Source organism: Micropterus salmoides, unplaced genomic scaffold (assembly GCF_014851395.1).
Source record: "Micropterus salmoides isolate LMB-PRFRI ecotype aquatic unplaced genomic scaffold, ASM1485139v1 Ms_hic_scaffold_11, whole genome shotgun sequence".
In the NCBI taxonomy this organism is placed as follows: domain Eukaryota; kingdom Metazoa; phylum Chordata; class Actinopteri; order Centrarchiformes; family Centrarchidae; genus Micropterus; species Micropterus salmoides.
Genome location: NW_024040152.1, coordinates 8,218,019 through 8,235,482, shown reverse-complemented (window position 1 = coordinate 8,235,482; position 17,464 = coordinate 8,218,019).

Genomic DNA, 17,464 nt, shown 5'->3' with positions numbered 1-17,464 from the left:
AGGATTTCACCGAAAAGGGGTTAATTAAATGAGGATCAACTTCAGGTTTACTAGGCTAATGTATATGATGTCCACCCATTAATCCCTCAGTTAAGACAATACCCACGCTGACATGTAGCCTATGCAGTCACTCTTTTTTTAAGGACATTAAGTTTTTTTTTTTCTTTCACAACTCTCCCCAAAACGTGACGTGTAAGTAAAATATCTCTCTGGTGACAGTAAACAGGAGAACTAATGTGTATTGTTGGTTATTTTCAACATGTTCAGCCTCCCATTATTTATGCATTCAGGCTTGAGCAAACATCTTACATTTCATCCATAGCTCAGTAGAAAGTTGTTTAGAGATATTAACCCAACTGAAAAGTGAAACAAAACAACAAGCAAATCCACACAAGAGTAAGAATTTGTACCAACATTGTTTGCAGATTTCAGATACAGTAGGCTAAGGCAATGACACCTGCAAAAAAGTAACCTCATATTAGCTTCAGCTTACACAGAAAAGGGGAAATGGATTGTCCCCTTCACTTACATTATAGTGGCATGTGAGTATTGTTGTAAGATAATATGAGCCTATCCTTTGAGAGGTTTTGTTATGAAATATATGTTCAAAGATGTAAAAGTTAGTTTGAAAAGCCACTTTGAAACTCCACTTAATCTAATTCAAGATCACAACCTGTGCATGCCAAGCAAACCTGGGTCACACACTTGCAAGTTTTGTTTCAACCCACATTGAGGCTTAAAAGGGTGTCCAAGGCTCCACAGCAGCATAAAAATGTTCCAGGGAGGTGAAACAAATGAAAGTGGACAATGACTTTAAACTGATTGAGCTGATGCACCTTGAATTGTCTAATCATAGTAATCTTTGCCCTCAAAGTATCTTAAACAAATGCGTAGAACAGTTTGCCACTTGTGTTTGATGCTCAGTGATAATTGCCTGGACCAACTGGAGCGGGAGGCTCTGACACATGAGGGTGTCAGGTTGGGGGCAAGGGGTGGTAAACATGACGGCACTGGATGGCCTAGGAAGTGCAGAGGCCACCGGTTTTCTTGTTAATTTATATACAGCCTGACAACACCAGAGCCCACAATGCAACGCAGAATTATATAATTATAAGACATTCAAAACATCTACAGCCAGATGAGCCTGCTTCTAAGTCATTTAGAATCACTTTAAAATCATCCAATGAGACCAAAGATTCAGGTGATTTTGCAACTGATTCTAGGCTTAGGGAGCGGCATATTCTTCAAGTGTAGTAAATCAAGTGACCAGGTATGTAACCTGAGAATGTTACTAAAATAGAAATTCAAAGCTTAGAATAATATGTCTGTTAGGAGCTCTGGACTTCTGCAGCCTGTGTCTTGCATGACCCGTGACCAGATACTATCTGGATGCTCTTGTGCTCACAGGAGGTTAATCGCTGATGTGCTGCTCTAGCAAGACTCGCTGATGGACAGACAAGGAAAAAGTCAATTGTAGTTTGCTAAAAGATGTATGTGTGTGTGTGTGTGTGTGTTTGTATGTGCACATCACAAAGACAGAACATGAAAAAGTGAATGGCGTGTAACTTAAATTTTAGCATCTGCATCTTCTTCAGAGTCACTGTTGATGAACTTCAGGGAAGAGTGATTGGCCCCACATTTACACTGTGCAAATGTGCGAGGGTGTTTACTCACTGCAGAGACACAGAGCTGATAGTTTTTGAAAGTCAGTGCTGTTTCCTTTGGCCGATTGGGGTTGATTAAGAGGTTAACTGCGGAGAGGCATGGCGTCTTTAAGGGAGATTTATCTGTTCCTGCTCTGACCCCTTGGGGGTAGCTTCCCTCACCCCCAGTGTCCCCAGGATTTATTTAGTTATTTGTTTATCAGTTGGAAGAGGTCACCCTTTTCTCTGCACTATATCTCAGCCCTGTTTGTGTATCTCAAACCCATTTTTCATCTCGATTCTTGTGGGATTATGGCGCTGGTTCCATTTGCTGACTAAGCGAAGAGGACACGAGCGAAGGCCCCGCCGAGTCTCGTGACCTTTAACATTTGGCAGCGATACACTCCCAGAATTAGTTATTTTCATTTAACACGTATTTTGCTATCTGTTCAACTTTGGCCCCCATTTGGAGGACTTATGGTGTTTTCCTAATTGCTTCCTGGCAGTTTTAATTCAGCTGCACTTTAATTTATGGCCTTTTATTTCCTATTTTTGCATTATTTTATAAGTGCTTGCGTATGTTACACAAAGGCAGTGAACCATTGCTGACAACCCTGACAGGTGAAACTTTAGTTCATCATTTCACACAGGACCATCATCACCATAACCATCCCAACTGTGTTTTAAAAACATCATCCGTACAAATCACCAATTTATTATTGCAACCAGCATCTTATGTTTATTTACTTTTATCATTTCGATTCATCAGTGTCAGAACATTAAAAAACTATTTCTAGGAAGTGAAATATGTTTATTTATTTTCACATCAGTTCTACTGTAGGAAATCCATCTGCCATTCTTTCAAAAAAATCCAAATGATTATGTTTGCAAAGACAGATTTTTAGGTAAATATCAGTAATTCACAACTTCAATATCATGCTATCAGATTAGACCTCATTATGTGTTTAAATCTTGCTTATATGTCATTTTAGAGTTAACATTTTAACATCGGTTGTCAGGGAACATCTCAAAAACCACCTTCGACAACTTAAAATCCTCAAGTGATTGCTAGTACTCACTATCTCTCAAAATGTCACACGCACGCTTACTCAGCCGTACATACTCTCACACCTCTTGTGTAAGGGGGTTTGTCACTGTTAAGAGGCAGTGGGCCTTTTGCTGGGGTGAAGGGGAGGCAGGGTGGTGGGGGCTATACAGGGAATGCTATGTGGCTTGCATGACCTGACATGTCTCTGAAGCTGGAGGGGGTCTCGACCTTTGACCCAGAGCTCCAAAACTAGGAAGATGAAAAAAGGGGATAGGGTGGGAGGGTTTTGCCTCTAAACAAGGGCTTCTGTTTCAACCACTCCAGGAATGTCAGTTCCATAAAAAGATGCCTATAGAGAGAAAGAGCGACAGACAGAGAAAGAAGGAAAGAAAAAAAGAAGACAGAGAGGTAGAGGTACAGAGATCTATCTATCTCTGCATATATCTCTATTCCTATCTCTCTATCTCTCTCTCTATCTATCTATCAATCTCTCTATCTCTCTCTCTATCTATCTAAACAAGAACAATGCAAAGAACAAGAGTTCACCTAAATGAATCATGATTCATTTCCTTTTTCCCACAGCAGAGACATACTGTCTTGTTTGGTCATTTGTGGTCAAACAGCCCTGATTATAAACTGTCAGGCGTTCAGACTGTGACCAATGCACTTAGCCAAGCGGTGTACTCTACAGGCAGACTCTGATTCTCCACCCTTCCTCCACCTTCATAATGCAACGTTTACTGCCGTTTTTTACTCCAAACTGCGGTCATGCCATCAGGCAATAAATTAACCTCTGGACCCTGGCTGAAGGCTGAGCCCTTGTGACTCGCCGGTGAAGGCGAGCTGCAGCAGAACAGTGTTGACGCTGCACTGCAGGGGTTGAGAGTCAGGAGATAACCTTGTTTTTCACAAAGTCTTCCTGGTCGTGGAGTGAAGTCTGGATGAATGCCCAACATGACCCAGAGAAAGGCTGTGATCTGTTCCCCTGAAGAGAAAAGCTTGACCTGGCAACTGCTGTGTCTCTCAGAGAACTTGCACCTTTAGACAGATGTCATCTTTGCGTGTGCTCAGGTTGTAATAAGGAGGCCAGTAAAAATTAGCCAACATGAGAGTCCATTGCAGAGAAACTGGAGATAGTGAAGGCAGTTTTGATTCATCTTCAAGTGGTTCCTGAGTGGTTGGATGATCTCCAGATCTGTCTGGAGTTGGCTACACCGAATGTGCTTGGACCAAATATGTGGGAATCAGGGTGGATTGTGTCTATTACAATTACTTGATTATGAATTGACAATCATTTTATTAAGCAAATACTAATTAAGTTAAATATCAAGCAAAAAAGCAAAACATTCACTGTGAGGGTTTGCTGCTTTGCTGCGTCAGTAATATATTGTATAAAAGTTAAAGATCCTCTCCAGACAGTTTTACAGTAACAAATACAAATATTCTGCTTTGAAAAGTAATTTGTTTGATATGATTTTTTTCGGGCCAAAAAGTTAAATTACCTTGTTAAAATATCATCACTTGTGATAGCTATTGTCTCCCATTTTACATTCAGACTAGAATTAGAAAAATAATCATTTATAAAGAAAATCATTTGAAGATGCAGCCCTACTCTTCTATCTTTGACTATCCAAGTGCATCAGTTGTCTGAAGTACAGGTGAGACTGACAACTGGTCAGCAAGCATCTTGATGGTGATTTTGATGAAAGGTCAGAGGAGCTAACTTGTTCCTACAGGTTCTATTTGTGGATCATGAATCCCTATTGACTGTGCCAGCAACTAATCAGAGGCTCATATAGGGTTTTCAGACTTGCCTCAGACCGATCGCAACCTCCGATTGGATAAGCACTAATCCTTCAGTATGACGTCCCTCTGATGGAATTTCCACAGGCCTACTGTCCGACGGTAATTACATGACCCAAGAGATCTTCAGTACCCTGAACAAGTAATGCATGTGACGTGAGGATATTCTTTGTGTTGATACTGAACTTTGCTGACTTGTTGCTGTGCGCTACAAGGCAACATGCAGTATACAATCCCCAAAATCGAAGCTGTGGAAGTTGAAATGACCATGCCGTACCCACGGGGCGTCACTTCACTTAACTTCTCTGTACTTCTGCGTAAGGCCGCTAGCACACAGGTCTACTCAGAGCCTGTCCTCTAACTGCTAAAGGGTGGAAAAAGGCCAAATTCCCCTCCCTGCAGTTAAAATCTCAGACGGTGGTCTTTAACGCATACTCCCACTCCCGCTCCCTCCCTCCCGCACTCCCAATAAAAACCTCTGACCAACAGCTGACCTTTTGCATGGCCCCCTTCTTGCTGCTCCCCCGTCCTTCTCCCTTCTTTCCTTCGCTCTCCTTTACTCCGTCCATTCCTTGTTCCGTTTGCCACAGTGGCACACGGCGGGCCAATGAGAACCAGCAGCTGCAGGGAGAGAGGGTAGGGGTTTTGGGTTGGGCTGAGGGGGGTGTCAGGGTCAAGGGGGGTCACAGTACTGGTAAAGTCATCGCAGGGGCTCCGCTGCGGGGGCATCGCTTCCCCCTTCAAAGGCTGCGCGGTGACGTCCATACACCCCTTGCACCCCTTCTCCTCTTCCACCCCCTCTCACTCCCTTGTGGCCCCCTTTGGCCCTGCTGTTCCTTGGCTCTCAGGGGTCAAGACAGCCGAGGGTTAATAAAGTGATACCAGGTGTTGGCCTGAGAGAAGCGTTTTTTCCCCCCTTCTTCTCTCTTAACTCCCACCAGCAGCAAACTGTGGGCCCCCCATTTCACACCACTGAATCCTGTTGGGACGTTGAGCCCTTTGGAAGGGGTGGCCGTGCATGTCAAAGTAAAAAAAAGCGTCAGGTACCGCGCAAGACATGCCTTCTCTGTGTTTCTGTGCATGTGTCACCCGTTTCGTGAATGTGAGTTTGCACATGTACATAATGCACAAAGCTGTACCACAAGCAGAAGGGGGAGAGATACTGGCAGGTTGAATGGCATCACAGCTCTAGGGGCCTCTAAGGGGACAATACGGGGTTAACCGGCCCAACAAAGTGACCGATTATGTCTGTGGAGGAACCTTGGAAGCATAAAGATCCCAAATCCTCACACTGTCTTTCCCCTGGATCAGTGGACACAGAAACACACACTGGGAGGGGGAGGGGTACGATTGGCTTTAGGACTGTGCAAAGAGTCGAAGTGGAATGGTGGTTTCTTTTCTTGACCACTAGAAAAGAGGAGGATGAATAGCTGCAAAGATCAAACCCAGTGAAAGGCAGTCATTGTGGCGAGAGCAAATGGCCTCTGACAACGAGCAAAGAACAAACAGAAGGAAGTTGTCAGTGTACGAGTACCAACGAGATGCTGAAATTAACGAGAAAGTGCTCTGGCTTGTGTGTGCAAGTGTGAAAAAGTGTGCATGGGAATTTTTACCATGTGTGCATAAACATGAGCCAGGAGATTTACAAAAACACTAGCAGCTTGCCCCCGCTTTTCAATGCGACCTGCTAAATGATGGGGTCCTAATTAACGCTAATTAACATCAACGACAAGTTGGGGCCATTAGTCCGGCTAATCCCCCGTTTACATTTTCCTCTCTTGCAGGAACCCTGCTGGCCAATTCTTACCCAGTCACAGAAATGGCTGCATTGTTAACAGGCTCTGCATCAAAGATACGCGCCCCCTCGAAACAAGTTGCCTCCATTAGGGCCTGAGAGTCGGTCCTGATCCGAACACTAAAACAGCCCAGGGAGTGAAAGAAAGGAGGGGCAAGGAGGTCAAGCCCCATGTTTAGACTGCTCTATCCGATCCATCAAGGACTCATTTGCACTCTTTCATGATCCCTGGCCATGTCAAAAAAAAAACTACAGCAAAGCATGAAAAGGGCAGTAAAGGATCTGATACTGTAAAAACACTTGAGTGTGCAGACTTTTTTAAAGTGTCAGCTTCCCGTGTAGAAGAAGAAATAAAGGAAGTGGGGCTTGTGTGACCGTGTAAGTGGACAACATGCTCATACTTTTGAACGTAAGCACAGGTTCTGGCGTGACCACATGTGTGCAACAGTGGAGTAGTAACTGGGAAGCCCTGGTAGTTTTAGAAGTGTAAAACTGATGGAGATTGTGATTGTGGAAGTCCTAAATATATGTCCATACACATACAGATGCACATCCTGCACATACACAAGAATTGGCCAGTTCATGATATATTTATTTAGTCTCATTTTTGTTTGTATTAATATGTTACGCTACATGGGGCAAAACCGTCAGACAAATCTGTCATTCAACCCACTTACATACAGTTTTCCTTTTTTGTTGTCCCTTAAATGTATACTCCAGCATCTTTGCACACATAAATTACAGTCAGTTTACTGGTCAGTACAACTCTGCCTGTGAAAAAAGTTACAATATATTCTATTCCCAAGTCTGAAAAGATAACCCAGATGATGTTAGCAGGCTTATCTCGAGTTAGGCCTGAGACTTCAAGAAATTGACAGAAACCTGAGAAATTAACTCTTATTGAATTACATTATGGAAAATGCAGAATGCATTCGAGGGTCTGCTCAGTGGTCCACGCCGCCAGAAAGGCGGTGACAGAAAGGCCTACAGGAGAGTGAAGAAAATGCTAGCAATAATGGCAGTGGAGCTAAGGGAGCTGGGGTGCTAAGGGAGTTGAGGATGTGCGACCTGACAGAGCTCAGGGACAGAAAAAAAAGCATTTCAAGGCATACGTAGCTCCTGTAATTAATGCAGGTTCAATCCAGTCAGACAAAAGTAGAAGACCCAGTGCTACCCCACCTCCTTTGAAACGCAGAGCAGTATCCATTCCCCCCCTCCCCTTGAGCTCAGGTTTGAACCTGGAATCCACTAGTCCCGCCTCACCAAAGAAAAAAAATGCAAACAGATGCCATGGTGCTGTATGCACACAGAAAAACAAATACATCTACATGCAGTGTCTTGTGGCTTTGTGCCCTGGGTGCTTTGCCAATTTTCATAGAAAGATAGACTTGGAGAACTGATGTACAAGTAAGTAAAATTGAAGAGAAAGTCCTGCTGAATTACATCCAAAAGAGAGCATTTGGAGAGCCATAGACAATATTTATGTTATTCTAGAGCCAGGAGATGAATGAGGAAGGGATGGAGGAGACGGGAGCAAGGAGAGGGGAGAGGTTGAGGAGGTTCAACGTTTTGCATTGCATTGAACAGTATTAGAATATGTTAAGATATGTGAACACATTAGTTTAATAGGAACAAATATATAGATATAAATTTTATAGTTTTCACATAATATATCATTTTATTCATTGGCTTGTAAAATATACAGTGCCTTGAACTTTGACCTTTTGCCACATTGCAGGCTTCAAACATAAAGACATAAAACTGTAATTTTTTTGTGAAGAACCAACAACAAGTGGGACACAATCACGAAGTGGAACGAAATTTATTGGATATTTCAAACTTTTTTAACAAATAAACTGAAAAATTGGGTGTGCAAAATTATTCAGCCCCCTTAAGTTAATACTTTGTAGCGCCACCTTTTGCTGCGATTACAGCTGTAAGTCGCTTGCGGTACGTCTCTATCAGTTTTGCACATCGAGACACTGAAATTTTTGCCCATTCCTCCTTGCAAAACAGCTCGAGCTCAGTGAGGTTGGAGGGAGAGCGTTTATGAACAGCGGTTTTCAGTTCTTTCCACAGATTCTCGATTGGATTCAGGTCTGGACTTTGACTTGGCCATTCTAACACCTGGATATGTTTATTTGTGAACCATTCCAGTGTAGATTTTGCTTTATGTTTTGGATCATTGTCTTGTTGGAAGACAAATCTCCGTCCCAGTCTCAGGTCTTTTGCAGACTCCATCAGATTTTCTTCCAGAATGGTCCTGTATTTGGCTCCATCCATCTTCCCATCAATTTTAACCATCTTCCCTGTCCCTGCTGAAGAAAAGCAGGCCCAAACCATGATGCTGCCACCACCATGTTTGACAGTGGGGATGGTGTGTTCAGGGTGATGAGCTGTGTTGCCTTTACGCCAAACATAACGTTTTGCATTGTTCCACATGTTTGGTGTGTCTCCCAGGTGGCTTGTGGCAAACTTTAAACGAGACTTTTTATGGATATCTTTAAGAAATGGCTTTCTTCTTGCCACTCTTCCATAAAGGCCAGATTTGTGCAGTATACGACTGATTGTTGAGTCTTCCACCTCAGCTGTAGATCTCTGCAGTTCATCCAGAGTGATCATGGGCCTCTTGGCTGCATCTCTGATCAGTCTTCTCCTTGTATGAGCTGAAAGTTTAGAGGGACGGCCGGGTCTTCGTAGATTTGCAGTGGTCTGATACTCCTTCCATTTCAATATTATCGCTTGCACAGTGCTCCTTGGGATGTTTAAAGCTTGGGAAATCTTTTTGTATCCAAATCCGGCTTTAAACTTCACCACAACAGTATCTCGGACCTGCCTGGTGTGTTCCTTGTTCTTCATGATGCTCTCTGCGCTTTAAACGGACCTCTGAGACTATCACAGAGTAGTTGCATTTATACGGAGACTTGATTTCACACAGGTGGATTCTATTTATCATCATTAGTCATTTAGGTCAACATTGGATCATTCAGAGATCCTCAATGAACTTCTGGAGAGAGTTTGCTGCACTGAAAGTAAAGGGGCTGAATAATTTTGCACGCCCAATTTTTAAGTTTTTTATTTGTTAAAAAGGTTTGAAATATCCAATAAATTTCGTTCCACTTCATGATTGTGTCCCACTTGTTGTTGATTCTTCACAAAAAAATTACAGTTTTATATCTTTATGTTTGAAGCCTGAAATGTGGCAAAAGGTCGAAAAGTTCAAGGGGGCCGAATACTTTCGCAAGGCACTGTATATTTCTTCAGTTGAGAACTTGCATGCTGTCCATTGGACACATGAAAAACTCCTTAAATCATGCCTAAAGAGGAGCACAAGGGGAAAAACTGACTCTGACTCTTTTAATTCATGGTTTTAAAGTTGTTTAATTCATCTCACTCCATGCTCTATATATAATTCAGTATATTCTGTATCAATTCCCAATTCTCCTTTGAGGTTAAATGAGTGAAATATTCAAGATTTGAGTTCAATAAAATGGAAAGATGTAATTTCATTTATAAAGCTTTTCCCACAAATTCAGACGGACATACTTAGTATCTTTGGTAACATTGAGAGTCCCAGTAGAATTTAATATAGAGTTCTGTGAGTTTCAACAATATTTGGTTGTACAGTATGATTTTGTAATGATCAATGCCCATCCTTGTTAAGGGGTTAAATTAATTTGCATACATTTTTGTTCTGTGTGATTTAAGTGGCTCTTTCACCCTGGTTTCTCCCCTGAAAACAGCGGCAGAGAGAGGACTACTTGTTCTGGAAGCTGCTGTCATTGCATCATTAAGTATGGTACTTCCTCTGCCCACCACAAAAACCGCAAAAACCGCAAAGTGCCAAAGGCATAAATCCACAATTCACATATTGTGTAGCAGAATATAAGGCAAAGCAAGAGAGTTGAGCAGTTTTCTTTATCACATTAAAACAGACAAAGAGCTTTTATTTTGATTTCAGTAATGTAAATATGTTTTTCATCATGTTTTATAGTTCATTTATCTGCTGCAAAGAGCTACAGTGTCAACAATCCAAAAACACTGTTAGACATTATGAATGTTGTATTTTTTTTATAAATGTATCTAAAATATCAAGGACTTGGTTATGATATCATGTGTAATTAAAATCCACAACACATGGCCCAATGCGATTAAATATCATTAAATACCTCTTTTGTATTTTGTGCAACACTTAGTAAAGTATTTCCCTACAGAGTTGACAATGCCTTCGGTTTACACAGTCCCTCTTCGGTTTTCATGTAACATTATCATTCCTTAAAGAAACTTTTACATCATGCCAATATAAATCACTTCCTGTTTTTTAGTTCCATAAAAGCGCTCTCGTCATCTGCCTTGATGTTTCCTCCGTGTTGGACCACTGTAACTTTTTTTTTTCAACTTGCTTTGCTTTGGAAAGTAAATACAATAAATTCCAGCACATAGTCAGAGCTGGGGTGTTGTGTTATTTTTCTGCACCGCGAGTAAGCACAATAGAAACACAGCTGTGGTGATCAGTTCGGGCTCCCCGGGAGCCACCGGAGGCCCAGAGCACATGTTCGTTAATGATCATTTACAAAGGCCACAATGGTAGCTGCTAGTCGCTGAGGTCTGTACTCCTTTGCATTTCAAACCATTTGAATGACTGCACCTTCTGCTAAATGTTTACACCCAGGAAGTGTCTCCCTGGATTGATTGCGGTTGAGTCGACAGTTTAAACTCTAACTGAGTGAGGTGTATATAATGTGACTTGAGACTTCTTCAACCAGTGATCTCCCAAAAGGTTCTTTGTTATCTTCTGCTGAGAATGCAACTTATGGATAAATGTTAATGTAAAAATGCTCATGATCAATCTTTAATACATGTTTCACCCAACTCCTTAGAAATAGTTTAGTCATTTTGAGCTTAAAACAACTCAAGGAACATTAATCTACAGCACACATGAATAAGATCCATCTATGTTCTCCTGCACAGTCCTGAGCTTTGATCCCTCAGCTCTGTTTAAACTCATTCTGTCTCCAAGGCTTTTGGCCACAACAGACAGAATACAGTATTATATATCTATTATTTGGTAAGTATGATTTAGGTTTTTACAAAATGTGACTGGTTTTGGAGTTCCTCACTGACAAACCACCCAGAATGGATCTGAAGCATTTTTGGAATAGATGTCTTTCAGCTGCGGACAATGTGACATTGAGGTCAGGGAGTTAAGGTGTTGCCTTATGATGGGTGAGTCTCCTCCAAATGACTCCCACAAAGCAGTAAACATCAAGAGAAAGTTCCAAATGCTCTGAACACTAAAGCTGCGACAAGATGTTTTTAAAGAAAGGGCTGCCCGAACAAGCTCACACATAAACACGTATTAGAGCATACCCAGGTCAAGCACGCGTACATGCACGCTCGCAGTACATAGATTTATATATGTACACATGCACACACACATACGCAGGCACCTATCCCTCCAGGGCGATCCACGAACCTCCCCCTCCCTTGAAACCCGATCTGTCGGCATGCAGCACGGAATTCTCCAATCGCCCTGACTTTTGACCTCTGCCCTTTTTGGCAGTGCACACAAGAGAAGATGAAGTGCCCAAGCCTCTCTCTTCCCCAACACAAAAAATCCCCTGTTCTAGCAGCCCTCCCACACATGAACGGGCACGCACACACACACATACATAGTGGACACACACATACACTGATTCCCATTTGGGACGGCTTGAGGCCAAACACTCTTTCTGGTTCCTGTGAGGCACATGATCAAAATGATTCTTGATATGTAGGTAGCAGATATATGTGTGTGTGTGTGTGTGTGTGTGTGTGTGTGTGTGTGTGTGTGTGTGTGAGAGACAGAGGAACTTTAACTTTTTAAATCTCTTCATTGTATCGTTCACATAGCACAACAGAGCTATTAAAGCTTTGAGGGTTTTAGTGAGGGGACAACATAACAGCCAGTACTCGTTATCATTGCCATCATCATCATCATCATCGTTGTCGTCGTCGTCACAATCATCTTCATTGTCAGCATAAGCAGAGAGGAAGAGATGAGTCAAAGAGACAGATTGTCACAGCCATGTGTATCTGTCATTTGCCCCTTGACTTTGCATTTATGTGGTGTCAGTATGTGTTTTGTGTCTCTATAAATAGCATTTCTTGTGTGTCTCACCTGCCTCAAAATCTCCATCTGAACGACATGCCTGGCTGAGATGTGGAAATGAGAAACTATATTGTGATTATCTAGTGTTAATGATGTAACTTCCTCATTAGTGGCAATGAAGGTTGTTTATTATGTACATATGATAGTACTACATGCACATTTCTATAACATAGTGCTGGCCCAGATTTCTTTATGATTCAGGGCTCTACACATTTTATTACTGCCTCCAGATTATAGATAAAATGGTGTCTGATTTAGTTAAAAAGGTTGAATTCTTCTTACTTTTCTCTTATGGTATTTGGTTGTGTTTGTGTATTTAGTTTTTGTTTCATTTGCCCAGGTTTTAAGATCCCTGAGGTATCTGTTTCAACCCAAATACAATGGAGGTGAGTGGTTTAAAAAAAATGAATTTTAAAAAATCATCTCACATCATTTTGAGGTCTGTGGGTTATCAAGACATTTGTTAGTTGAAAAACACACTTTGAATGTCCCTGTGCAATGCTGTGAGCAGCACGAAATTTCAAATTTCATTTATTTGTATTTTGTTGCGATGGTGGCAGAAATCTCAGAGAAGGTTAAGGTATACTTAATATAATAATACTAAGGTATACTTGAAACAAATTAGTTTGTACAATGTTTCGACCGTACATGTCTGAAGGCATTTACCTGTTCTGAATGGCCACACTTGAAGGTGGGCCAAAAAGCCTGCCATCATAAAGAGGGGCAAGATGCAATGAATCATACACATGCAGTCAGTCTATCCTTGTAGGCGTTCAAGGTGTTGCGCTCTGTTGCAGACACGCAAAGAAGAAAAAAAAATGACACTTTTCTTTCTCCTCCACACACATGGGTAATTACTGCGTGAAGTGGAGTGAAGAAGGTCTTAGATGTTGACTATCTGACAAGCACTAGTTACGTCTAGAGGTAACTATGTGTAATTTGAGTGAACTGACTGACACCAAGAAACAACTTAAGCTGGGAGTATCAGTTTTTAGGTGGCTCTTAGAAGAGGATATATTCAGAAGATTCTCAATATTTCTTTCCTGAAGTGTTGCAAAATGTAGATACTCAGGATCACCTTTTATTGGATTTTTAGAATAAACCAATCAAACAAATCTAAATATGTTTTGTCTGTATAAGTAAGATTGTAGAAACACCTTAAAATCTAACATGATGCCATGAACACACTGTAATTCCTCAGTTCTACAGATTTTATATGAAATTAAGTCACTTGCTTGTTTATTTCTAATGAATTACTTGTAAACTGATGATGAAAAGTAGTTGTGATGTTTCATCTCACTGATGGAATCAAACTCACTCAGATTTTTACAAAGCTGTTAATATGCCTATTTGTGATATACGGTATGTTGGGTGTGAGAGAGTTTTCCATATGTCCGACACTGTATCCCAAAATGCGTCTTTAAAATCCCCAGAGCACCACCTCTCTCCTCCACTATCTGACCGCTGCCATTTGTGCATTGTGTGTGTCCAGCATGACTGCTCTCGTCATTTTCCCCTTTGATTGGCCTTCACACAATGTAATCAGTGTTGCAGCTGTCTGAAAAGGCCTCTTGTGCAGTATCTGAGCAATGCCGATCACCCCAATGCGTCCACAACTTTGCTTTTAGTTCCATTCAGGCACTGTGACAAACGGCAAACTGTCTGGTGAGCATGTGTCAAGCCACTTGATTTACTTCTTTGTTTGACTGCACTGGCCCTTTTCTGAATGTCGCCTCCGTCTTGTATGGCCTTACTGTATTGGTAAAAATTGCCATGGCCGTAAGCTTGAAATTTTAATGTACAGACAAACTGAAAGAATTGGCCCACTGTATGTGTGAGTCATTTGATGTACTTCCAGTACACAAAAGCTGACTTATTCCTTAATTTTATGTTTTTGAACATGGATGAAATGATTGACTGAAGAATCAATAAAAATCATCTCTGGGTCTTACTGCACAAATTCAGTCAGCTCTCAAATGTCAAAAAATAACTTATTACAAAAAAAAAATATTACAACCAACATATTTTCTATTTCTAAATGTTGAAGAAAGAGCAAAGCGATCATGTTTCAGGGAAGTGCCATGTGGTTTGAGTCATATTGTTAGCGAGTAATGTGCTTTTTAACTAGGTATAACTCAGTGGACCCCTAAACTGTAGCCAATCCATTAAGACAAAGCTCTCTTGATCCTTTTCTTAAAATCCTCAACCATGGCTGATTAAATGTAGCCGATTTTCACGCCTGTGCTGTGGAGGCCGCGAGGCCTGAATGGCTCCTCACAGCGCGACCACAGTGTGCTGTCACTCCAACAGCCTGAGGAGGAAAGAGACAGCAGTGGGAAGGTATATGTTTTAAGATTCTGGTTAGACCTTGATACTTACGTCCAGACTAGGTGTGATGCAGCCTATACATCACATGTGATCACTAGATTGTCCTTTTGTGCTAAACATGTAAATGAGAACACAAGGATTATTTTGCAAAGTGTTCTTCACTGAAATAATGAAAAGAATCCTGGGCATGTTTTTTAAACCACGTTAGACGTGTGGCTCTAAGGATGGCAATGTTTGACTATTGAATGGTGTAGGGCCCAAGTCGAATAAATGAAAGCCTTGACTTGTGACTTGTTTCTGATGCACCTTATTGGTTTTCTGTGCATTTAAGCCAAGGTCATCAAACAAGCATAAGCGCTGAACAGAAAAGTAGGCAAGACAATAAATTACAACTCTGCTGGACATTAGGCACCATTAACTGAATTGGCCAATAGCTAACTAAAAACTCAAAATCCTTTCAAAAAGATGCACTTTCCTTGTTCAGCCTTATTATTTATTTAACTCTGTATTACTGTACTGTTTAACTTACGTGTTTACAGGAAACAAACAAATAAAACCCTTTGACAAACTTAAAAACACAAACCTCACACATTGCAGTTACGAACAACACTATGCACTGGGGTCATTAACAAATGGAGTGCCATGACATTTGGTGCAGAGGATGCAGAGGTGCAGATATACACAAAAGTGCCCAGAGAATGAATTGTAATGACTTTTGTGAGCCATGACTTTTCATTCAGCACCATCGTCAGGTCAGAATTTTAATTTGTTAAATACTTTGGTTTATGGCCTGTAAAAGTAATGTCTCAGCTGTACTTTGAATTTAGTGCTAATTGGCTAATTGTTAGCATGCTGCCTAATGCTAAACTAAAACCAACATGGTAAACATTATACCTGGTAAACAACAGCATGTTACCAGTGTCATTGTGAGCATGATTGTGGCTGTAGACTTTTAGTCATGTTTGCTCAAAGTATGATGGTAGATTTATGGACATGTTTCATATAAAAATAGAGAAAGACAGATTTCTTTAAATTTTTGAACTGACTGTGGAAGGTAAAAGGCTATATGAGTCTATTCTTATTTATGTTGTTTAGTTGTACTTTTCGTTATGTCACAGGCATACAAATGTTATTAGTTTACTGACATCTCTGGCCATCTTCGAATGTGATTTAAATCCTCAGTTAGTCCGTTTATATATTACTGTCAGCTTTCTGAAGTAAAGTCTAAATAAGTTGTTTACTACTGCTGCACCCTTTTTGTGAAATTCAGACCCATTACTACTGCACTCTGTCCAGATGCTTCAAAATAAAAATAAAGAACAAAAGTACAGATACTTGTATCACTAGGTTGGGATAAGGGAGAAATATGATTACTGATCTACATGATTACAGAGCATGTCTGATTTCCTGCATTACTGTCCCTGATTTCTATCAGTAACCAGGTTTCTTGAGTGCATACAAATGTACTGAATGCATCTTTGATGTCTTCACACCTTAATTTTTAGTCATGTGGTGGCGATTAATAGAGTCAGACTTTAAAACAGTCTGAAAAGGATCAAAGGGATGTTGGCTTTTCACACTGTAACTCATGAGTAGAGGATTCAATTCAAAGATTGCATCATTTTATAGTATTGTGCTGATTAAGGCGTAATTATGAAAAATGATGTTTTTGACATTTTCACCCATAATGCATTGACCTTTTTCACCTCCCCAATCTTTGTTTCACAAGCCGTTTCAAAGGAAAATAACCCAATTACAGGCAAATCCAGTAAATTCCTTCCCCCAGATCAGTCCAAACAAAGAATTACTTATGCATCACTTGACTCCCAATACGTGACCCGTCAGACAACAAACTGCCCTCCCCTCTCCCCCCTCCCTTGTGCAAAAGGGTGTTAAGACCTGTCCCTACTCTCCCCAGGGATTGCTGGGAAAGGAAGGCCTCCGCATTTGTCCAAAGCCTCAGGGAGAAAGATAGAGGGAACAAGACAGAGAGAGAAACATTCCTTCATTTACAAGAAATACAGAAAGAACAGACAGGTGACAGACAGAAAGTAGAAGAGAAATAAAAGAAAAGAAAAAGAAAAAAGAGAGCTGTTATCGCTGATGTCAGAGAGAAACTGAAAGGAGACGGAGAGAGAAAATGAAAAGAGTCATTTAAAGAGGGAGAGATTTTTTGAGTGAGAGATGGATCTTGTCTTCTTATGAAGCCATCCATCACTCCTTCAATAGCCCAGTGGGCAGAGGGAGGGGAGCAGGCACCCCGGGCCCTCCTTCAAAAAGCTGGGTGGGGAGGAGGAAGGGGTGGAGGATGGCTGCAATGTGCTGGTAGAGCTGTGATCTTTACCTCCCTCCCTCCTGTGAAGTCAGCAGGGAAAGTGATTAGGCCTGCCTCTCTCCTCCTTCTCCTCCTCCTCCTTCCCTCCAACCCTCCATTTTTTTTCCGCTAATGCAGGTTGTAACAGTTTTGGGCCTCTCAATGAGGCCTGCTGCTGATTTCTTCATCTCACTAATGTACTACTGATGCAGACTTTCTTTCCTTAATAGCTACACAAAAAATACACCTGCAATACATAATTTAACAAACTACTCCCCATCTCCTAAAATTGTGCTTTTCCTGTCATGTTACAACCAAAATAAAATGTTTAAATATATTCAGTTTACCAGCTTAGTATCTTTAGTTTTAATGATACCTTCAG